The following is a 20,500-nucleotide window of genomic DNA, read 5'->3' on the forward strand; positions in this document are numbered from 1 at the left end:
TGAAATTTAGATTGGAGTGAGATACTCCAGTTGTGGAATTCAATATATTTTTTTACTACCAGTTCTGTGGGTGTGGCTTGGTTGGCATGACATGGCATGGTGGGTGTGGCTTGGAGGGCATGGCAGGGGAAGGATCCTTTAAAATCTCCATTCCCTCCCCACTCCAGGGGAAGGTTACTGCAAAATCCCCATTTCCTCCTGATCAGCTGGGACTCGGGAGGCAGAGAATAGATGGGGACGGGGCCAAAGGTGGGTTGCTCCTGGTTCGGTTGAACCGGTAGTGGTGATTTGGCATGGGCCGCAGAACTGGCAGCAACCCAGGCCACGCCCCCAAACATGGCATGCCGCGGCCCAGTGCCGGTCCATGGGCTGTGGGGGTTGGGGACCCCAGCTGTAAATAGCACTGATGGGACATGAACTGAGAACTTTTGTAACGTCTCTTAAGCCGCAGAGTCTAGTTTTTCAAAGATGGACAAAAGAGCAGAGCGGAGGTTGCACCTACAAAGCTTTAAGTAATCATCTGGAAGTTAACAACTGGACTTTTTTTTTGTTTCTTTATTTTTTAAAAGAAGCTATTTGGATAAGCACCAGAGCATTTCAAAACAAAAAACAAAAGACGTCGAGTTGCCATAGCAATAGCAATAGCAGTTAGACTTATATACCGCTTCATAGGGCTTTCAGCCCTCTCTAAGCGGTTTACAGAGTCAGCATATTGCCCCCAACAACAATCCGGGTCCTCATTTTACCCACCTCAGAAAAATGGAAGGCTGAGTCAACCCTGAGCCGGTGAGATTTGAACAGCCAAACTGCAGAACTGCAGTCAGCTGAAGTAGCCTGCAGTGCTGCATTTAACCACTGCGCCACCTTGGCTCTTAGCCATGACTAACCTTCTAGGCAACTTTATCTGGATGACTGAAATCTTCATCAACTTAAGCAACCATCAATCTTCACACAAAAACCAAGATTACTCAGACAGAAGAGCCAGCTCAGAAGGTGACCGGGACTGGTGGTCTTTAGCAGTGTTTTTCTCAATCGTGGCAGCTTGAAGATACATGGATTTCAATTCCCAGAATTCCTCAACCAGCATGGCTGGAAATCGAAGTCCATACATCTCTAAGTTGCCAAGGTGCCCTAAAATCAGAGGTGGGTTGCTCCCAGTTCGGCCTCGATCGGGCCAACTGGTAGTAGCAGCGGCGGGAGGCTCTGCCCACTCCCCGGATGCTTCTGCACATGCACAGAATCGTCACATGCACAAGCGCACACAAACTTGTATTAAAAAATTGGCAACCCACCACTGCCTAAAATCAACTGATGGAATGTTTGGGTAAGCTAATATGGCAGCCAACGTCAATTAGAATAGAGCTGGAAGGACCTTCGAGGTCTTCTAGTCCAACCCCCTGCTCAAATAGAAGACCCTACACCAGGGGTCAGCAAACTGCAGCTCTGGAGCCGCATGCGGCTCTTTCCTCCCTCTGCTGCGGCTCCGTCACCAGTCGGCGCCACAATTTTGAGAGGAGCTTCCGGTGGGGGGGGGGGAGAGAGAAGCACAGTGTGCCAAGAGAAGACTCTATGGCAAGGGGAGGGTTTTCCAGGTGTCTCCACAATTGATAGGACTTTCGGTTAGGACAGGTAGAGGAAAAAGGACGCCGTGCTAGGAGGAGACTCTATGGTGGGGGAACTGAACTTCCGGTCAGCTCCAGAATTGAACAGGGAGCTTCCGGGTAGAACCTTTGTGGCTCCCGGTGTTTTCTTTTCTGTGGGAAACAGGCCATTTGCCAACCCCTGCCCTATACAATTTGAGACAAGTGGCTGCCCAGTTTCTTAAAAACCTCCAGCGATGAAGCACCCACAACTTCTGGTGGCAAGCTGCTCCCACTGGTTAATTGTCCTCACTATTAGTAAGTTTCTCCTCCATTCCAGGTGGCTTCTCTCCTTGATTAGTTCCCATCCATTGTTTCTTGTTTTGCCTTCTGGTGCTTTGGAAAATAAATTGGCCTCCCTCTTTGTGGCAGCCTCTCAAATACTGGAATACTTCTATCAGTATACCCAGTTCCTACAACCAATCTTCATATGTTTTAGTCTCTAGGTCTTTCCTCTAAAACAGTGGTCTCCAACCTTGGCAACTTTAAGACTTGTGGACTTCAACTCCCAGAGTTCCTCAGCCAGCTTTGCTGGCTGAGGAACTCTGGGAGTTGAAGTCCACAGGTCTTAAAGTTGCCAAGGTTGGAGACCACAGGTCTTAAAGTTGCCAAGGTTGGAGACCACTGCTCTAAAAGACTAGAACTTTCCAGACTTTTCTGCCTATGGAACCGCACTGGTGGAATAAGAGACAAAGCGATAGTCAGATTGAGCATGAGGGGCCTCGGTTCATGGCAATATTCGTTTAGAAGAGCATGTTTGGACCATCTGACATTAATAAGGCCTCCTATAAAAGGAACAGGCAAATAATAACTCTGTGGTTTGGGCAGAATGTAACTTTCAGGAATGTGGGGAATCTTCCATTCCTCCCCTGATCTGGTTATTTCAGCTGGAAGGCCATATCCATAATACGGGTCAAGGATTTCATTCCAGGAAATCCACAAGGCCACCACCACCAGTCTGCCAAAGTCTGAGGAATAGAAAGTTTTTGCACATTTCTGATCATTATGTCTTGATATGATAGGGCCGTGAGAGCAATAGCAATAGCAGTTAGACTTATATACCGCTTCATAGGGCTTTCAGCCCTCTCTAAGTGGTTTACAGAGTCAGCATATTGCCCCCAACAACAATCCGGGTCCTCATTTTACGCACCTCGGAAGGATGGAAGGCTGAGTCAACCTTGAGCCGGTGAGATTTGAACAGAGATTTGAACTGCAGTCTCTTGAACAGAGATTTGAACTGCAGTCAGCTGAAGTAGCCTGCAGTGCTGCACTCTAACCACTGCTCCACCTCGGTGATGGTGAACCTAGGAAGTGGTACGCGGAGCCCTCTCTGCGGGTACGCAAGCTGTCGCCCCACTCAGTTCCACCGTGCATACGCGGGGAACTCCTGCCAGTCAGCTGATTTTCAGGTCCCTGCCATGCATGCACGGGGGGGGGGGATGCGGGAGACACACATGCATCCACAGGAGGGGCGGCGTCTCCCCATGCCCTATTTTTGGTCCCAGGAGGCTGCAGGGAGGCCTACTAGATCCAAAATGGGATGCGGGGGGGGGGGGGGTGTCTCATGCGTGCATGCACGGAGGGAGCATGGGGGTCACGCATACATGCAAAGGGGGTGTCATGTGTGGGACTGTCATACACGCATTGCATTATGGGTATGGGCACACACGTGTGCACGCTTTTGGCACACGACAACCAAAAGGTTAGCCATGACTGTTATAGGGGGAGGGGGTGCAGCGGCTTAGAGGTTAAAGATGCTGCGCTTGTCAAGCTGATGGCCTGGGTTCAATACCCAAGTGCCATTCCTACCTTGCCTCCCGATCGCCTAGCAGTTCAAAAGCATGCAATTGGGAGTAGATAAATAGGTACCACTTTGGTGGGAAGGTTCTGCTTCCCTTTCCCACCATGCAGAAAAGGCTCCTCCCAATGTCTTCCCTCTTTCCTTTAGGGCCCTCCGTGCCTTTCCTTTGCTTTCCCAGATTTTTGCATACATGGGTGTCTTCACCCTCCCTCCCTTCCTTCCCTCCCATGGTCTCCTTTGACATTTACACGGGCTTTTCCCTCCCCTCTCCTCCCCCTTTGTTCTAAATGCTGCAATAATCAAAGCAAAAAAAAAAAAAAGGAACAGGTTGTTCTTTCTCTCCTGAGTAGATTGCTCCATGGAAACTCTCAAGCGAGGAAAAACGGATCGTTCAGTGTCATAAAGGAGCTGCGTTCCTCCCAAGGCCGTTTAAATCTCTTTTTTAAAAAAAACATAAAGGGAAGAGAAGCTTTGTGGAGTGCTGTGGGGAAGCAAGGGGAGGTTGCTTGCACTCAGCTGGGGCAGAAGCTACATTGGGAGAGGTAAGGGGTTGAATTGGGGGGTGGGTGGGTTGAGCATCTTAGTGGTTCGTTGGCTTTCAGCTCAAATTATCCTTTTTTTGGAGAGATTATGCAAAGAGCCTAATTTCGGGGAAAAGGCTCTAATGTTGGGAAAGGTAGAACAAAAGAGAAAACAAGGCGGTCCAGCCACAAGGAAGAGGGATTCAGTTACGGTGGCAATGGATTGGGAGACTTGAAAGAACAGGTTAAGGACAGATCATAGTGGAGAACGTTTATCTATCTGCCTGCCTGCCTCCCTCCATCTATCTCCATTTATCTATCTCTTTCTCTCCCTCCCTATCTCCCTCCCCCCTCCATCTCCCTCCCTCTCTCTCCATCTCTATCTCCCTCCACTCCATCTCCTTCCATATCTATCTCCATCTCTCTCTCTCTCATTCTATCTCCTTCCATTTATCTCTCTCTCCATCTCTATCTCCTTCCATCTCCCTCTCTCCTTCCATCCCTCTCTCTCTCACATGTGAAAGACCAATTAAACTGGTTTACTGCTAATCATGCCTATGTACAGGAATCTTCTCAATGATTAGCACCTGTTTGGAGTTAGATAAGGGTCGACGGAATTCAAGGGTGCTGGGTGGAGATGCCAGCGTGGAAGAAGAAGATTGGACCATGTGATGGATTTGTGAGTGTGGGGACAAGATCCTGAACTTTCAACTGGGTGGGAATCCTAGGTAACTTCCAGAATTGGGATTCCACAGATGTGCCAAGATGTCTGACTTATTAAATTGGAACTTTAAGGATCGTTTTGCCTTACACTCTGATCTTAGTCTGCTTGTGGCAATGTAGGGATTCTAGTCTGATTCCTCTTTTAACTCCACCCCAGGTTCTGCCACTCCTTCTCCTACGTGAAATGAATTACACAAATCCAACTTGCCCCATTAACTTTGTTTGTCTCAAGCCAGCAGGGAAGGTCGCAAATGGCAATCACATGATCCTGGCATTCTGCAACTATTGCCAAGTGTTCAAAATTTTTATCACAAGATTGTGGGAATGCTGCAGATAGTCATAAGTGCAAGGGCTGGTCACACGTTATTACTCCCAGTGCCGTTATAATTTCAAACAGCCACTATATGAATGGGTGTTAGTTGAGGACTACCTGTATCTATTCCTACAAAAATCAGAATTGTGCAGATGATTGTTTTCCCTTTGACCTTTTACAAAAAAATTGAAGAAGCTTGATGGAAATAGTTGTCAGGCCTGCAGTTATATCCCTTTTAGGATCTTTGGCCTGCCACACTCTCTCTTATTTCATTATGCTGTTTCATTAGTGTGGTAGTTGGGAGGGGGGAATAGAAAGGAGTAGAATTGTGGAATGTGTTGTTGTTATTCTTTTCTAGAAGCCCAAGGTCATCTTTTGTCTCCGCACCTCTGCACCTGACAAGAACCAGCTGGGTGGAGATGCCAGCGTGGAAGAAGAAAATTGGACCATGTGATGGATTTGTGAGTGCGGGGACAAGATCTTAAACTTTCAACTGGGTGGGAATCCTAGGTAACTTCCAGAATTAGGATTCCACAGATGTGCCAAGATGTCTGTTATTAAATTGGAACTTTAAGGATCGTTTTGCCTTGCACTCTGATTTAATTCTGCATGATACTTGGAACGCTGACAATAGTATTCACACTTTCATTCTTGATGCTGGAGAAGATACATGAGAATACAGATAATCTCCCTTAGTGAACGCTTGAAGTTACGTGATAAGCCCTTAGTGTTTGTGAACAAGTCCCGAAACTACGTATCTTGCAGCACCACGGCAGTTATTCACCCTTACGAACAACTGCAGAGGCTTTGCAAATTTCATCCTGAATGTTGCCAGCCAAAATGGAGCTTCCGAGGGGTGGATCTGCTGCTTCGACATCCCGTTTGGGCCTCCAGAGGCCTCGCCCAGCATGTTGCAGGCCAAAATGGAGCTTCTGAGGGGCAGATCCACCCCTCCGATGTTCCATTTGGGCTTCTGTGGGCCTCTCCCTGAGGGGGGCGGGAAAGCAATTGTGGGGAGCATGATGTATTTCAGTGGGCCAGGGATGCCTTAGGTAGTCTTAGGCAAGTGGCCTGTTCCATCACTAGCCACCCCCCCCCCCATGGCCTTCTCCACCCTGAAATACATCATGTGCACTTAACAAGCCTTATGTGCGATTAGCAAATGCATGGGTGAAAGGAGGGAGTGATCCCATTCAAGGTAGGAGATTCAATCCCATGAATCTTCAGGTTACGAATGGAATGGGCAGGCTCCATTATATTCATAACTTGAGGACTACCTGTACCACAGACAGCCAAGGAAACAAATAAGTAGCTCATCAAGAAGATCAATTTAAAGTTTTCATTCAATACACAAAGGATCAAGCTCATATCATCATAATTTAGAGACATTATGCAAGGGCATTATGCAAGGCTCGCTATAGAAAGTTGTAATTCTGGAAAGGGAAAGAAATAGGAGACAATCAGGATCAAGGTGGATTAATTCAATTACAGAACCAATAAAGGCACCATCGGAAGATCCAGACTGGGGACAAATTACCCTGGAAAAGGTCTGCCTACGTGGCCACAAATTGATGGCACATAATCCGTCAATTTAAGTTTAACTTAGGAAGTGAGAGAAAGTATGAATGCAGCAACGATTTGACCTGAAGGACATGCAGTCAGAACCTATGTTCTGTGAAAGGAACAGATTCAATATACTTGGAAAAAAGAGAACTTGAAGTCTTATGGCAGGAGATAAGAGATATTGTGAAAGCAGGAAAAAATATTATAATTTCAAAGAAAAGTTCCAAGAGGCAGTCACTGATTATGCTAATCGGTGAAAGACAGATGATGGAAGCCTTAGGCCGGTGTTTCTCAAACTCAGCAACTTGGAAATGTATGGACTCCCAGAATTCCCCAGTCTGTACATTTTAAGAAGTGTGGGTTTTAGTTCCCAGAATTCTCCAGCCAATATTTTTAAGACCACTCTGAAAACAAACTTTTTATCTATCTATCTATCTATCTATCTATCTATCTATCTATCTATCTATCTATCTATCTATCTATCATCTATCTATCTATCTATCTATCTATCTATCTATCTATCTATCTATATATATATATATCTATATATATATATATATGTAGTATTTGTGCTGATAAATAAATAAAGCACAAATACTACACAAATGTAACAAAAGGCAACAGTAAAATATTGGGCTTTCTGTCTGGATGGTCTCTTGTGACGAGCCAATGGACAGAGAATGGAAGCAGTTAGCTTCCTCCCATAATTGGGGCATACCAGGGGTTGTGACTTTAAAAATATAAATATAAATAATATAAATATAAATAATATAAATATAAATATAAATATAAATATAAATATAAATATAAATAATATAAATATAAATATAAATATAAATATAAATATAAATATAAATATAAATATAAATATAAATATAAATATAAATATAAATATAAATATAAATAATATAAATAATATAAATATAAATATAAATATAAATATAAATATAAATATAAATAATATAAATATAAATAATATAAATATAAATATAAATATAAATATAAATATAAATATAAATATAAATATAAATATAAATATAAATATAAATATAAATATAAATATAAATATAAATATAAATATAAATATAAATATAAATATAAATATATCTGGAAACAAATACTGTGGAAATAAGACATTCCTAACACCCCTCGGAGGGGGTGGTGTTCTGTTAAGATACAGCCTGTTGTGCCTTAAAATGGCTTCTAGCATACTGCCGTAAAATGGCTTCTATTGTACAAGTCTGTGCAGTTGCCACGTTAACAACTTCACAGTACTTTATAAGGGGGCTCCCTCTGGTAAGGGGGGAAATCCAACATTAGAAATTGCGGCGACGTGCATGGAAGGAGGGTTGGGCTAAATAAATACCAGGGCAGCCCAAGCTTATCAGCTAGTATCAAATAAGAAAGGACAAGGGTATATCAATCAAGAATGGCACCAAATAAAATAAAATTATCAAAAAAGCCATTTGAGAAATGTTTTCAAGAATACCAGAAAAATCACGGGGGAGGGGGGGGAATACAACCAAAGTAGTATGAATGATCACAGATGAAATCGAATAGAGGCAAAAAAAAAAAGAAGGGAGAAATTAAAGGAGGAAGAAAAAGCTATTGTGAAATCCTTTACAATGAGGTTGCAGAACAGCAGAAACATTTGCAGGAAAAGAATCTATTCAGGAACCGAACGGAATAGATTCTTCCCCCCCGCCCCTCCTGCAAACTGAACTCCCATTACACAGTGAGGGATGAGAGGGAATAAACCAGCTTGCCAAATAGAAAAATCACTAGGTGAAACACCCATTGAGCTGTTGAAAGCTGTAGAAGCAGAGGCAATTTAACATGCTGAGAGTTCTGGGTCCCAGTTCACAAGATTAACAGCTGCTGTCCAGACCGGGAATATTTATTTTAAGCAGGATCCTCCTAGGGAGAGATGCTGGCTTTATCACATAACCAAAGCAGAGATCTCTCCTCTTCTCCAAGTAGAAGTCCCAAGTAGAAGTAAAAAAAAAGGGGGGGGGGGGAATTGCAGAAGGGAGAGGAGAAAAATGGCAAGAACCAACAGAGATGTAAAATTCTCCTCTAGCCTCTGATTTCAGGAAGACACCTTCTCTAGGCCAGGGGTGCCCAACCCTTGGTCGGTGGACTGGCACTGGCATGCCGGAAACCAGACAGCGCAAACAAAGGAAGCCCCATCCATGGGATGCGAGTAGCATGTAAAACCACACTCCCTCCGGTCCACGGGAAAACCTCTCTGTTCTGACCTAGGCTTCCCGAGAGCATGAAGCAGACTCCTTGTCCCGACAAAAACCCTTTTTATTAATTGACCGTGAATTCTGCTCATTCACATCCAGCAAAGTCTTTCGAGGGAGGATTTATAGTCACAGACCTTATCTGGCTTGGAGAGCTGCCAGGCCGATATCTGTAAAACTTGGCAAGGAGTCTCGGAGAGTCACCAACCAAGTAAGCGAACTAATGGTCTCCTGAAAACTCCACTCCCCCTTTGCTCCTCTTTTATTTCCTCTGGGAGGGGCCATTCACATCCACCTGTGGCTTTACTCCCAAGTCGACCACTGTTCTTTAGCTGTTCCTCTCGTCTGGCAACTCTGCCCATGCGCACACTGGGAACAGGCTCCAGCTGTTCATCTGCCTCACTGATGTCTGACTCCGAAGGCAGCCGATAACAGAACCATACGGCTCTGGCCCCCTCTCTGCCTCCGACGCAGAGCCCTCATCAGAGCCTTCCCCAGGACTCCAGGACTGGCTCAGGTTCCTTCCCAACTTCCTCACTGCCCGAATCTACTGCCAGCTCTGCTGGCGGGCCACAACACTCAACACCCAACTTCCTCACTGCCCGAATCTACTGCCAGCTCTGCTGGCGGGCCACAACACTCTCTCCATGGAACCGGTCTCTGGTGCCCAAAGGAGTGGAGGACACTGCTCGAGATGACACACTGGTGGAGGGATAACTTCTATTTATTTAGATCAGGGGTGTCAAACACAAGGCCCGCAAGCTGGATGTGACCCACAAAGGTGTTTGGATACGGTCCGTGGGGGCCGGCCTGGAAAATGTAAGAGGCTGGCCCGGGTCGCTTCGATCCGGTCTACCTAATGTGAAGAGGAAACATCAGGCCAGCAATTTGGGAAGCGGCATCAAGCTGGCCACGCCCACCCAGTCGGCCACGCCCGCCGCCCCAAGGTCAATAACATCCCTGATGCGCCCCTCAATGAAATTGAGTTTGACACCCCTGATTTAGAAAATTTAGATTATTTTAAATCTAAAATCTTATTTTAAACCTAATCCCACCTTTATTGTTTTTATAAATAACTCAAGGCTGCAAACATATCCCAAACATCTTCCTCCTCCTATTGTTCCCACATCATCAACCTTGTAAGGTTGAGTGGGGTAAGAGAGAATGACTGGCCCAAAGCCACCTGGGCAGCTTTCACACTTAAGGCAGGACTAGAACTCACAGTCTCCTGGTTTGTATCCTGCTGGCTTAACCAGGTGACCAAATCTGTGACCCGTCAAAACCGCGGTAGAATAAAGCGCGCCCGACGAAAGCGCGTACGTGATGTCATCAGCAGCGCGACGAAAAAAATTAAAAATAAATTAAATTAAAATTAAAATAAAATTAAAGCAAGCCGATTCACATAAAGGTAAGGGTTAAGTTTAGGGTTAGGGTTAGGTTAAGGGTTAGGGTTAGGGTTAGGTTCAGGGTTAGCGTTAGGTTTAGCATTAGGTTAAGGGTTAGGTTTAGGGTTAGGTTTAGGGTTAGGTTAAGGGTTAGGTTTAGGTTTAGGGTTAGGTTTGGGGGGGTTAGGGTAAGGTTTTCGCTTTAATTTTAAATTTACCGCTCACAGCGCGATGTTTTCGTTGCGCTATGATGACGTCACGTACGCGCTTTCGTCGAGCGCGCTTTATTCCACCGCGGTTTTGTGGTGGAACCGACCAAATCTCCCTCTTTCAGGCAAAGCCAAAATCACTTCTCAAATCTTACCAAGACAACTGGCAGGGACTTGTCCAAGCAGTCACTAGGAGTCAACATTGACTCAAAAGCAGACACACAGGTTACCCAGGCTACGATTGTCCTATCTCCTTCATCTGCTCAGGAAGACACCGGGTGGTGGCATTCCCATGGAAGATAAGCGGTGACACAAGAACTACCCAGCTAGGAAAGAGAGATGAGATGTACAAACCCACAGAACCTCTGGGGCAGAAGACTTGAGACTTTCAATCTTTCATCCTGGTCCCACAACTGTTTAGTTAGTAGACAACTATTATACAACAGGACAGGGTGAAGTAGACTAAAAAAATCTTGGTGCATGTATACCAGTTTAATGATGGTGGTCCTGCACTAGAAATCAAGAGTGTGTGTTTTATCCTCACTTTAGGGACACAAGCCAGTTGGGTGATGTTCAAATTCAGGTATGAGAACAGCGTTTCCCAAGCTTAGCCATTTTAAGCGTGACCTGTCAAAACCGCGTTCCACAAAAGCGCGGTCGACGAAAGCGCGTATGTGACATCATCACAGCGCGACGAAAAAGATCGAAAAATTGAAATAAAAATTAAATTACAGCAAGCCGATTCACATAAAGGTAAGGGTTAGGGTTAGGGTTAGGGGTAGGGTTAGGTTAAGGGTTAGGGTTAGGTTTAGAGCGTTAGGGTTACGTTTAGCGTTAAGTTAAGGGTTAGCGTTAGGTTTTTCGTTAGGTTAAGGGTTAGGGTTAGGGTTAGGTTTAGGGTTAGGTTAAGGGTTAGGTTTAAGGTTAGGGTTAGGTTTGGGGGGGTTAGGGTAAGGTTTTCGCTTTATTTTTACATTTTTCGATCTTTTTCGTCGCGCTGTGATGACGTCACATACGCGCTTTCATCGACCGCGCTTTTGTCTACCGCGGTTTTGTGGTGGAACCTTTTTAAGCCACGTGGACTTCAACTCTCAGAATTCCTCAGTGGGTAAGGAATTTTGGGAGTTGAAGTCCAAACATTTTAAAATAGTTAATATTGGGGAACTTGTGGTTACAGAATCTGGTACCTCCTGATGTTTTGGATTAAAATCAAGAGTTTCTTGCCACCGGCTGCAATGGTTATTACCACAGACATAAAATCTAAAACACCTGCAAGGCTCCGGATTATCTAATTATTGGTCTCTCTCCAGGATTTAGGCAAGTATCTACCTTGGCTACACCTGGAAAAACTGGAATTGAAACCAAGATTAAGGAGAGACATACCTCTGCTGACTAAACTTCCCCTTTCCTCTATTTCTGGTTAATATACTATGGGTGTATTCACACAACATGCTTTACCAGGTCAGGTAAAAAATTAGTAGTGTCACATTTTAATTCCGGTAAGGTTTAGGTTTGTCTTTTTCTAACTGCATGATGGAGTTTGTTTTGGGTTAATGCCCTTTATTAAACCCAGGAAACTGATTAAATCAGAAACTAGCTCTCTATCAGGACAGTGTTTTGTTTTAATGTAATTTAATGTATGTTCTTGTTGCTGTTCAGACGGACAGACAGACAGACAGACAGACAGACACACACACACACACACAGACTCACACAGAAAGAGAAAGAGAAAGAGAAAGAGAAAGAGAAAGAGAGGAAGAAAGAAAGAAATAAAAAAGAAAAAAGAAAGAAAAAGTGAGAGAGAGATGAAAGAAAAAAAGGAAAAAGGGACAGAGAGACAAAAAGAAGGAAAGAGAGAGAGAGAGAGAAAGAAAAGAAAGAAAGAAGAGCCAAGGTGGCGCAGTGGTTAAATGCAGCACTGCAGGCTACTGCTAGATCAGCAGTTCAGCAGTTCAAATCTCACCGGCTCAGGGTTGACTCAGCCTTCCATCCTTCCGAGGTGGGTAAAATGAGGACCCAGATTGTTGGGGGCAATATGCTGACTCTCTGTAAACCGCTTAGAGAGGGCTGAAAGCCCTATGAAGCGGTATATAAGTCTACTGCTATTGCTATATAAAGAAAGAAAGAAAGAAAGAAAGAAAGAAAGAAAGAAAGAAACAAACAAGCAAACACATGGATAGCAAGCCACTCCTACCAGGTCACATGGCCGGCAAGCCACTCCCACAAAGGAGGCCACACCCACAGAGTAGGTTTGAAAAAAATTTGAAACCCACCACTGTGCTGTTGTTATTAATGCCAGGAATGAACTAGACCAGATGCATCACGTACTGGGCACAAGCCCAGTTTAGCAAAGGGGGGGGGGAGTTCCGATATATCACATGACACCCAGAGGTGGGTTGCTCCTGATTCAGCCCTGTTCAGGCAAATCAGTAATGGTGATGGCGAGAGGCTCCGCCCACCTGCAATGGCTTCTGCGCATGAAAAACAAAAAGGCGGGGTCAATCTTATCTCTTAAGGAATGATGTGCCAAAGGGAGGGAGCCACCACAGAGAAGGCCCTTTTCCCAGGTGCATGCTTGCTAGGGAATTCTGGGAGTTGAAGTCCACACAGTTTAAAGGTTCAGAAATACCGGTTTAGATCATTAGTTCCCCACCCCAGAGCATATATTTAATAAACAAGGTAGAAGGACACTCTAGATAAAGACAGTGGGACACCACTTCTTTTGTTATTGCCAAGGTGGCAACATAAAGCAGGTTCACAGAGCTGATCTCAAGGGAGTCTTTTACCTCTACTAATATAATAAGTGTTACCTTTCCTTTAATGTTTGATGTCACAGTGTAACCGCTGTGTAGTATATTATTATGCTGCAATTATAGTAATTTTCCAACCTGTGGATGATTCTCTTTTCCTGCTTCTAAAAGGAAGACCGGCTCTTTACTTGACATGCCAACCCTACTACCAAGAAGAAGATTTGATCACAAAGACTGGCTCTTCCAAGACCTCAACGTGTCAGCTGTTTCACTATCTTGGGTGGACTTCAAGTTGGCTGGGCTGAGGCCCAAAAAACCTGAGAACTTGGAAACAGAGTCAAAGGATAGAGCTTTCTTGGCTAGCAGTCAACAATCTCAGCTTTCCTCAAATAGATTTGATGGCTTCTCAAATTACATTTTAGGAGACGTTAGAAGCTTACCTAACAATTTTCCCACCCTCCAAGTAAAAAAAAGCTACTTGTCCACCCGAACCAGTAGTCACAAAAATTGCTATCGGTTCAGGCAAACTGGTATTTCCGACAATCAGCTGTGATGTGTGATTTATATGAGCTAGAAAGCAGGATTCCCTGCATTCTAGCTAATCTAAATTGTGTGGCACAGCGGATTCTCCCCCCTTCCTCGCTGTTCTACTTACCTTTGCAATTGTGCTTGGTAGCAGGCTCCGCCCACCCACCTGAACGCCATCAGGTCCGTTTTTGACATTCTGCGCATGCACGAAAGGTCCTGCACATGCACAGGTGGTGCGTGCGATCACATTTGTGAACCAGTAGCGAAGGTAAATAGATTTCACCACTGAGTTGAAGTCCATATACATGCAGTCCTCAAATTTCAACCATTGGTTCAAAGTTACAACAGTACTGAAAAAAGATTTAAGATTTAAGATTTAGTTTATTTGTATGCCGCCCTTTTCCGGGAGGGACTCAGGGCGGCGAACAACTCAAAGGGGGAAAAGGGAACATAAAACACAATACACATGATTAAAATAAACAAGAGTCATACAGCCATACAAGTCGAGAGGGGAACTCATCAACCCCAGGCCTGCCGGCACAGCCAGGTTTTAAAGGCTTTCCGGAAGGCCTGGAGAGAGGTGAGGGTCCGAATCTCCGTGGGGAGTTCGTTCCAAAGGGCTGGAGCTGCCACAGAGAAGGCCCTCCCCCGGGTAGTAGCCAGGTGGCATTGGCTGGTGGACGGAACCCGGAGGAGGCCGACCCTGTGTGATCTAATGGGTCTTTGGGAGGTAATTGGCAGCAGGCGGTCTCTCAAAAATTGACTCATGGTCATTTTTCACACTTATGACTGTTACAGCATCCCCATGCTCAAGGGATCAAAATTCAGACCCTATACCTGAAACTTATAGTAAAGAGAACGCATATTTAATTATTCATGTATTAACCGCAGCTAGAATTGTATTTGCACAACATTGGAAAAGTGAAGAGATCCCTACTGATGAGAAGGTGACTGGAAAAATATTAGAATATGCAGAAATGAACAGATTAACGCTGGCAATTAAGGAGAAAGAACAAACTGAATACTATATGATATGGGAGTCATTTTATCAATGGTTAAGAAAATAAAAATGGAAGTTGGAAATCAAAGGAGATGAAAGAAGAACAGAAAACACGTTAAGATAGATATATAAATAATATGCTAATTGTTAATATGATGATTATAAGGAATATTATGTTGCACATTATTATTGCATTTTTATTAGAAGATATGTTAAGAGCGAAAAACGAAAAGGTTTTACTATGTTCAACTGTTTAATATACCATAATTTTAAGACTGGAGAATTAATGCTAATGTGAATGATGCTGTAAATTGTGATGGTTACTGCATAGATGTTTGTACCCAGATGACGCACTGTTTAAAGAAAGATGGAATGTTCATATTTTTTAAAAAAATAAAAATTAAAAAAAAGTTCAGACCCCTGGCAACTGGCGTGTATTTATGACGGCTACAGTGTCCCAGACTCATGCGATCATCATCTGCGACCTTCTGACAAGCAAAGTCAATGGGGAAGCCAGATTCACCTAAAATTTTTGTAATTTACTGGTGCAGTGATTCGCTTAACAACCATGGCAAGGAAGGTTATAAAATAGGGCAAAACTCACTTAAAAACAGCCTCAATTTTGGGCTCAGTTTTGATGCATAAGTTGAAGACTGTTATATAAAAATTGCCAAGTGTGAGCAATTTTCAGCTAAAAACCCAGATCCAGCAGGAAATTCACTCTATCCTAACCTGGGTTCCAGCCGGTACGGCCTGGTACGGCCATACGGTAGATCATATCAGCGTACCGGTACGGTGGCTGGTTTGGCCTAACCGCCTGCCTACGTTCTATACCTGTTTTTAAAGCAACCGGCCAATTGCGCACGCACGCACGCACAGCATGTGGCGCCTGCGCGAACTCTGACAAAAAACCCGGCCCTATTGGCAAACTGGAGGTTCGGGAATGCACTTCCGGTTTGCTCGTAGGACCGATTTAAGCCCTCCGAAATTAGCGGGTGGCCCCGCCCACCTGCCCCAGCTCTACAGCTCCCATTTAGGCCCCTTTTTTAGGCAAAGTGCATGCGCGGAAGGCAGAGCGCATGTGTGGATGTGGTGCGTGCAAGTGAAGTGACATTTGCAAACTGGTAGGGAAAGTAAGCGATTACCACCCCTAATGGCTCCCGGAGGCAACCATCAGCAGTAGAAGCTCATATACTTCGCGCATCTGCTACATGTGGATCCTGAACTTGAAAAAACTGGGATTGGTGACGTTGAACCATTTGCAAGGGAAGGCAAACAGATCAGGTAGGTCGATGGGATAGAGAAGATCCCTGGAAGATTCTGAAAGAGCTGCTTCCATTAGATAGGAATTAGAGGGGGAAAAGACTATGAAAGGTAGAGATGGTTTTCAACTATAAGTGTGACAAAATGTAAATCGGCCAAAATATAAGAAAACCCAGTTTAAACTATTCGCTTATACTCTTACGATTATAGTTAATATAAGCGTTATCACATTATAGTTACTGTTATAAATTCATGTGTTAATATTTACCATGTTTTTTTTTATTATTCTGGTCTTTGTCTGTGTAACTGACATGTCCTGTATTCATTCACTGTATTGAAAAATGCACACACACACACACACACTTACTAGTCCGAGGTAGAGATCCAGTTTGAAGGAGAAAAGTCAATCTGGAGCAGGTAAGGAAATGCAACTGACATACCCCGTGTAAGTGACATACCCTGTATTCAAACACTGTATTCGAAAATGCATCCCTCCCTCCCTCCCTCCCTCCCTCCCTCTCTCTCTCTCTCTCTCTCTCTCTCTCACACACACACACACACACACACACACACACACACACACACAAATATTACTAGTCCTGGGTGGAGATCCAGTTTGAAGGAGAAAAGTCAATCTGGATCAGGTAAGGAAATGTAACTGACATACCCTGTATTCAAACACTGTATTCGAAAATGCATCCCTCCCTCCCTCCCTCCCTCTCTCTCTCTCTCTCTCACACACACACACACAAACAAATATTACTAGTCCTGGGTGGAGATCCAGTTTGAAGGAGAAAAGTCAATCTGGATCAGGTAAGGAAATGCAACTGACATACCCCCTGTAAGTGACATACCCTGTATTCAAACACTGTATTCGAAAATGCATCCCTCCCTCCCTCCCTCCCTCTCTCTCTCTCTCTCTCTCTCTCTCACACACACACACACACACACACACAAATATTACTAGTCCTGGGTGGAGATCCAGTTTGAAGGAGAAAAGTCAATCTGGATCAGGTAAGGAAATGTAACTGACATACCCTGTATTCAAACACTGTATTCGAAAATGCATCCCTCCCTCCCTCTCTCTCTCTCTCTCACACACACACACACACAAACAAATATTACTAGTCCTGGGTGGAGATCCAGTTTGAAGGAGAAAAGTCAATCTGGATCAGGTAAGGAAATGCAACTGACATACCCCCTGTAAGTGACATACCCTGTATTCAAACACTGTATTCGAAAATGCATCCCTCCCTCCCTCCCTCTCTCTCTCTCTCTCTCTCTCTCTCACACACACACACACACACACACACACAAATATTACTAGTCCTGGGTGGAGATCCAGTTTGAAGGAGAAAAGTCAATCTGGATCAGGTAAGGACATGCATATCTCACCTGTTGGCCTTCCATGTAAGTCAAACACATTTTTTTTCCTGCAGGAGCCCACATACAGGTGAGCTTTGTGAACAGCAGATGTTACACAGACACCCACAAACACTGAATCACCTTTGAATCTGGATCTCGGCACAGGGCTACAAAAGGTTGCATTGACTTCATCAGACGTGGTGAGGGTGACCTGATCGTTGCCAAAGAAACCAAGGCCAACTTGCAAGCGCTTAATTGACAACCCTGAGCTCTCAACCCCATTAGCTTTCCAGAAAGCCTTGAAAACTTGGCTCCTTTTTCTGGCACAAGGGCTGAGATCTTGGCAAAATCTCACCGGCTTGGTCTGATGGGATTCTGGTTTTCAGACACACACACACACACACACCCCTCTGCTTTGTTGTACAGGTAGTTTTCAACTTATAACCATCTACAACAGCATTTAAAAATGTGCTTTGCAATCCGTCCTCCCGCTAAACAATCACGGCAGAGTTCCTGCGGGTCACATGATCAAAATTAGAGCACCTGGCAACGAGATGGTGGGATAGTTATGGCATTTGGGCGGGGGGGGGGTGTTGTCACGTGATCGCCATGTGACCTTCCCAGCTGGCTTCTGACCAGTAAAGTCAATGGGGAAGGTGGATTTGCTTAACAACCAGGCCAGTCGTTTAACAACGGTGGCAAAAAAACATCCTAAAAATGAGTGCGACTCACTTAACAGCCACCTCATCTAGCAAGTTCCAATCCCACTTGTCGTAAGTTGAGGACTACCTGTAACGCTGTTCTATTATTTCATGTTTAGGTTTTGTGGATTTCCTTAACAACCAGGCGAGTCGTTTAACAACGGTGGCAAAAAAAATGTCCTAAAAATGAGTCTGACTCACTTAACAGCCATCTCATCTAGCAAGTTCCAATTCCACTTGTTGTAAGTTGAGGACTACCTGTAACACTGTTCTATTATTTCATGTTTAGGTTTTGTGGATTTCCTTAACAACCAGGCGAGTCGTTTAACAACGGTGGCAAAAAAACATCCTAAAGTTGAGTGTGACTCACTTAACAGCCACCTCATCTAGCAAGTTCCAATTCCACTTGTTGTAAATTGAGGACTACCTGTAACACTGTTCTATTATTTCATGTTTAGGTTTTGTGGATTTCCTTAACAACCAGGCCAGTCGTTTAACAACGGTGGCAAAAAAAAAACATCCTAAAGTTGAGTGTGACTCACTTAACAGCCACCTCATCTAGCAAGTTCCAATTCCACTTGTTGTAAATTGAGGACTACCTGTAACATTGTTCTATTATTTCATGTTTAGGTTTTGTCCCGTGAATAGTCACAAGATCAGAATGGGCAGCAATTTTAAATGCTGTAAATAAAAACAAACAAGTATTTGAACTGTTCTTTACGGCCCCCAACTGAGCCTTCAGTGATCTAGGAAGAATCCCACAGGCCTACTTTGCAGGGGTGTCGTGTGGATTAGCTGTTGAAAAGGAGATGACGTGGGACGGAGCAAGAGAAGCATATAGTGGCTGCTGGAGATTTCTTCCACGTCCTCCTGAACTACAGGCAGTCCCCAACTTACAACAGTTCATTTAATGACCGTTCGATGTAACAACGGCACTGGGGAAAAAGTGCCCTGTGACCGTTTTTCACACTTACGACCACCGCAGCACATCCATGGTCATGTGATTTTAAAATTCAGACGCTTGGAAAACTGACTCGGTTTTATGACGGACGTCATATGATTCCCCTTTTTGCGACCTTCCGACAAGCCAAAGCCAGAGGCGCCACTTTGCAAAACCCTGCTACTAACTGCAGTGAACCACCGTGGCAAGAAAAGTCGCAAAACGGGGCAAAGAAATTCACCGAACAACTGTCTCGCTTAGCAACAGAAATATATCGGGACTGAACGGTGGCCTACCTGTAACGAGGGGAAGCCCTGTCCCCCTTCTCTCCCACGGAGGCTTTCCGAGCCAGGAGCCGGGACGCCAGCCTGTCTCCCGGTTCCCCGCTCCGAGCTTCCAGCCACCCACCCGCTCGCTCGGCCTCGCTTGCTTTCCCCGCGGGGTGGACTAGAACAGTGTTTCTCAACCTTGGCGACTTTCAGTCCTGTGGACTTCAACTCCCAGAATCCCCCAGCCAGCTATGCTGGCTGGGGGAATTCTGGGAGTTGAAGTCCACAGGACTGAAAGTCGCCAAGGTTGAGAAAGACTGGACTAGAAGACCTCCAAGGTCCCTTCCCATTCTCTTCTTCCTCTGCTCTCAGCAAAGCGAGCCAGGTGCGCTCGCCCACCCGGCTTTCCCTCCTTTCAGCTTAGCGCAAAGGAGCCAGCCGGGGCGCCTTGCAGCCGGATGCCGCTGCTGGCGCTCCCTGGATCCGCGGGGGAAGCCATCCCAATCCACCCCCCCACGCCGCCCGGCCCTTTCCAAATCGGCGGGCAGGCGAGAGGCCATCGGTTGCTCGTGCCGAGCCCGGGCAGGGGGGGGGGGGGGGGGGACGGCTGGCTGCGAAAGGCCGCGTGGACTCGGCGGTGCGCAGCCAGGCGAACGAGGGGGCGGGCGCGGCGCGATCGGCGGATCCCGGAGCGCACAAAAGCAAGCGGCGGAGGAATTCAGCTCAGTCCTCGCAGCCCGGGCAGGGCCCCGCTCGGCCGAAGAAGCAGCAGCAGCAGCAGCAGCAGCGGGGTTGGGACGGCCGATCTCGGCGGCTGCCAGCCAGGCTGGAGGGACCCTCCGCCGCCACCAGCACCACCCCTCCGCCCTGTAGCCACCTACGTTAGTTTGCTCAAGTTGGCCCCCTTTCTCTGGCTCCGTCCGAAAGGCTCCCCCGCCAGTGCCGGAGCCGATCCGTTTCCTTTCAGGCCGGGATGAAGGCGGCGGCGGTGGTGCTGGCTGCGCGCTCGGAGCCCCGTTGCAATTACGTCGGAGCGGCTCGTATAAGGCCGGGCTGGCTGGGTCTCCCCTCGCCTTTCCCCTCCCTTCTTCTTCTCCTCCCCCCCTTTCCTTTTCCCAGCCTAGCGGCCGAGGGTTTGAAATGCAGCTCGAACACACACAGACACACACAAACACACACAACACACACAGAGAAATCACAAAACACACACAGAAATCACAACACACACAAAACATACACAATCACAAAACACACAACACACACAGAAATCACAACACACACAA

At 45.5% G+C, this 20,500-nt stretch overlaps 1 protein-coding gene across 2 annotated transcripts in view; it reads right to left on the reverse strand.

The window, feature by feature from the left end:
* The window catches only part of CUEDC1 (CUE domain containing 1), a 97,688-nt gene extending 77,398 nt beyond the window's left edge, over positions 1-20,290 (reverse strand). For both annotated transcript variants that reach the window (XM_032216808.1, XM_032216807.1), the window contains exon 1: positions 20,099-20,290. The gene's annotated coding sequence lies outside the window, so the exon portion shown is untranslated. The remainder of the gene's footprint in view (positions 1-20,098) is intronic.
* Positions 20,291-20,500: the final 210 nt, after the last annotated feature.

This window comes from Thamnophis elegans, chromosome 4 (assembly GCF_009769535.1).
Source record: "Thamnophis elegans isolate rThaEle1 chromosome 4, rThaEle1.pri, whole genome shotgun sequence".
Taxonomy (NCBI): domain Eukaryota; kingdom Metazoa; phylum Chordata; class Lepidosauria; order Squamata; family Colubridae; genus Thamnophis; species Thamnophis elegans.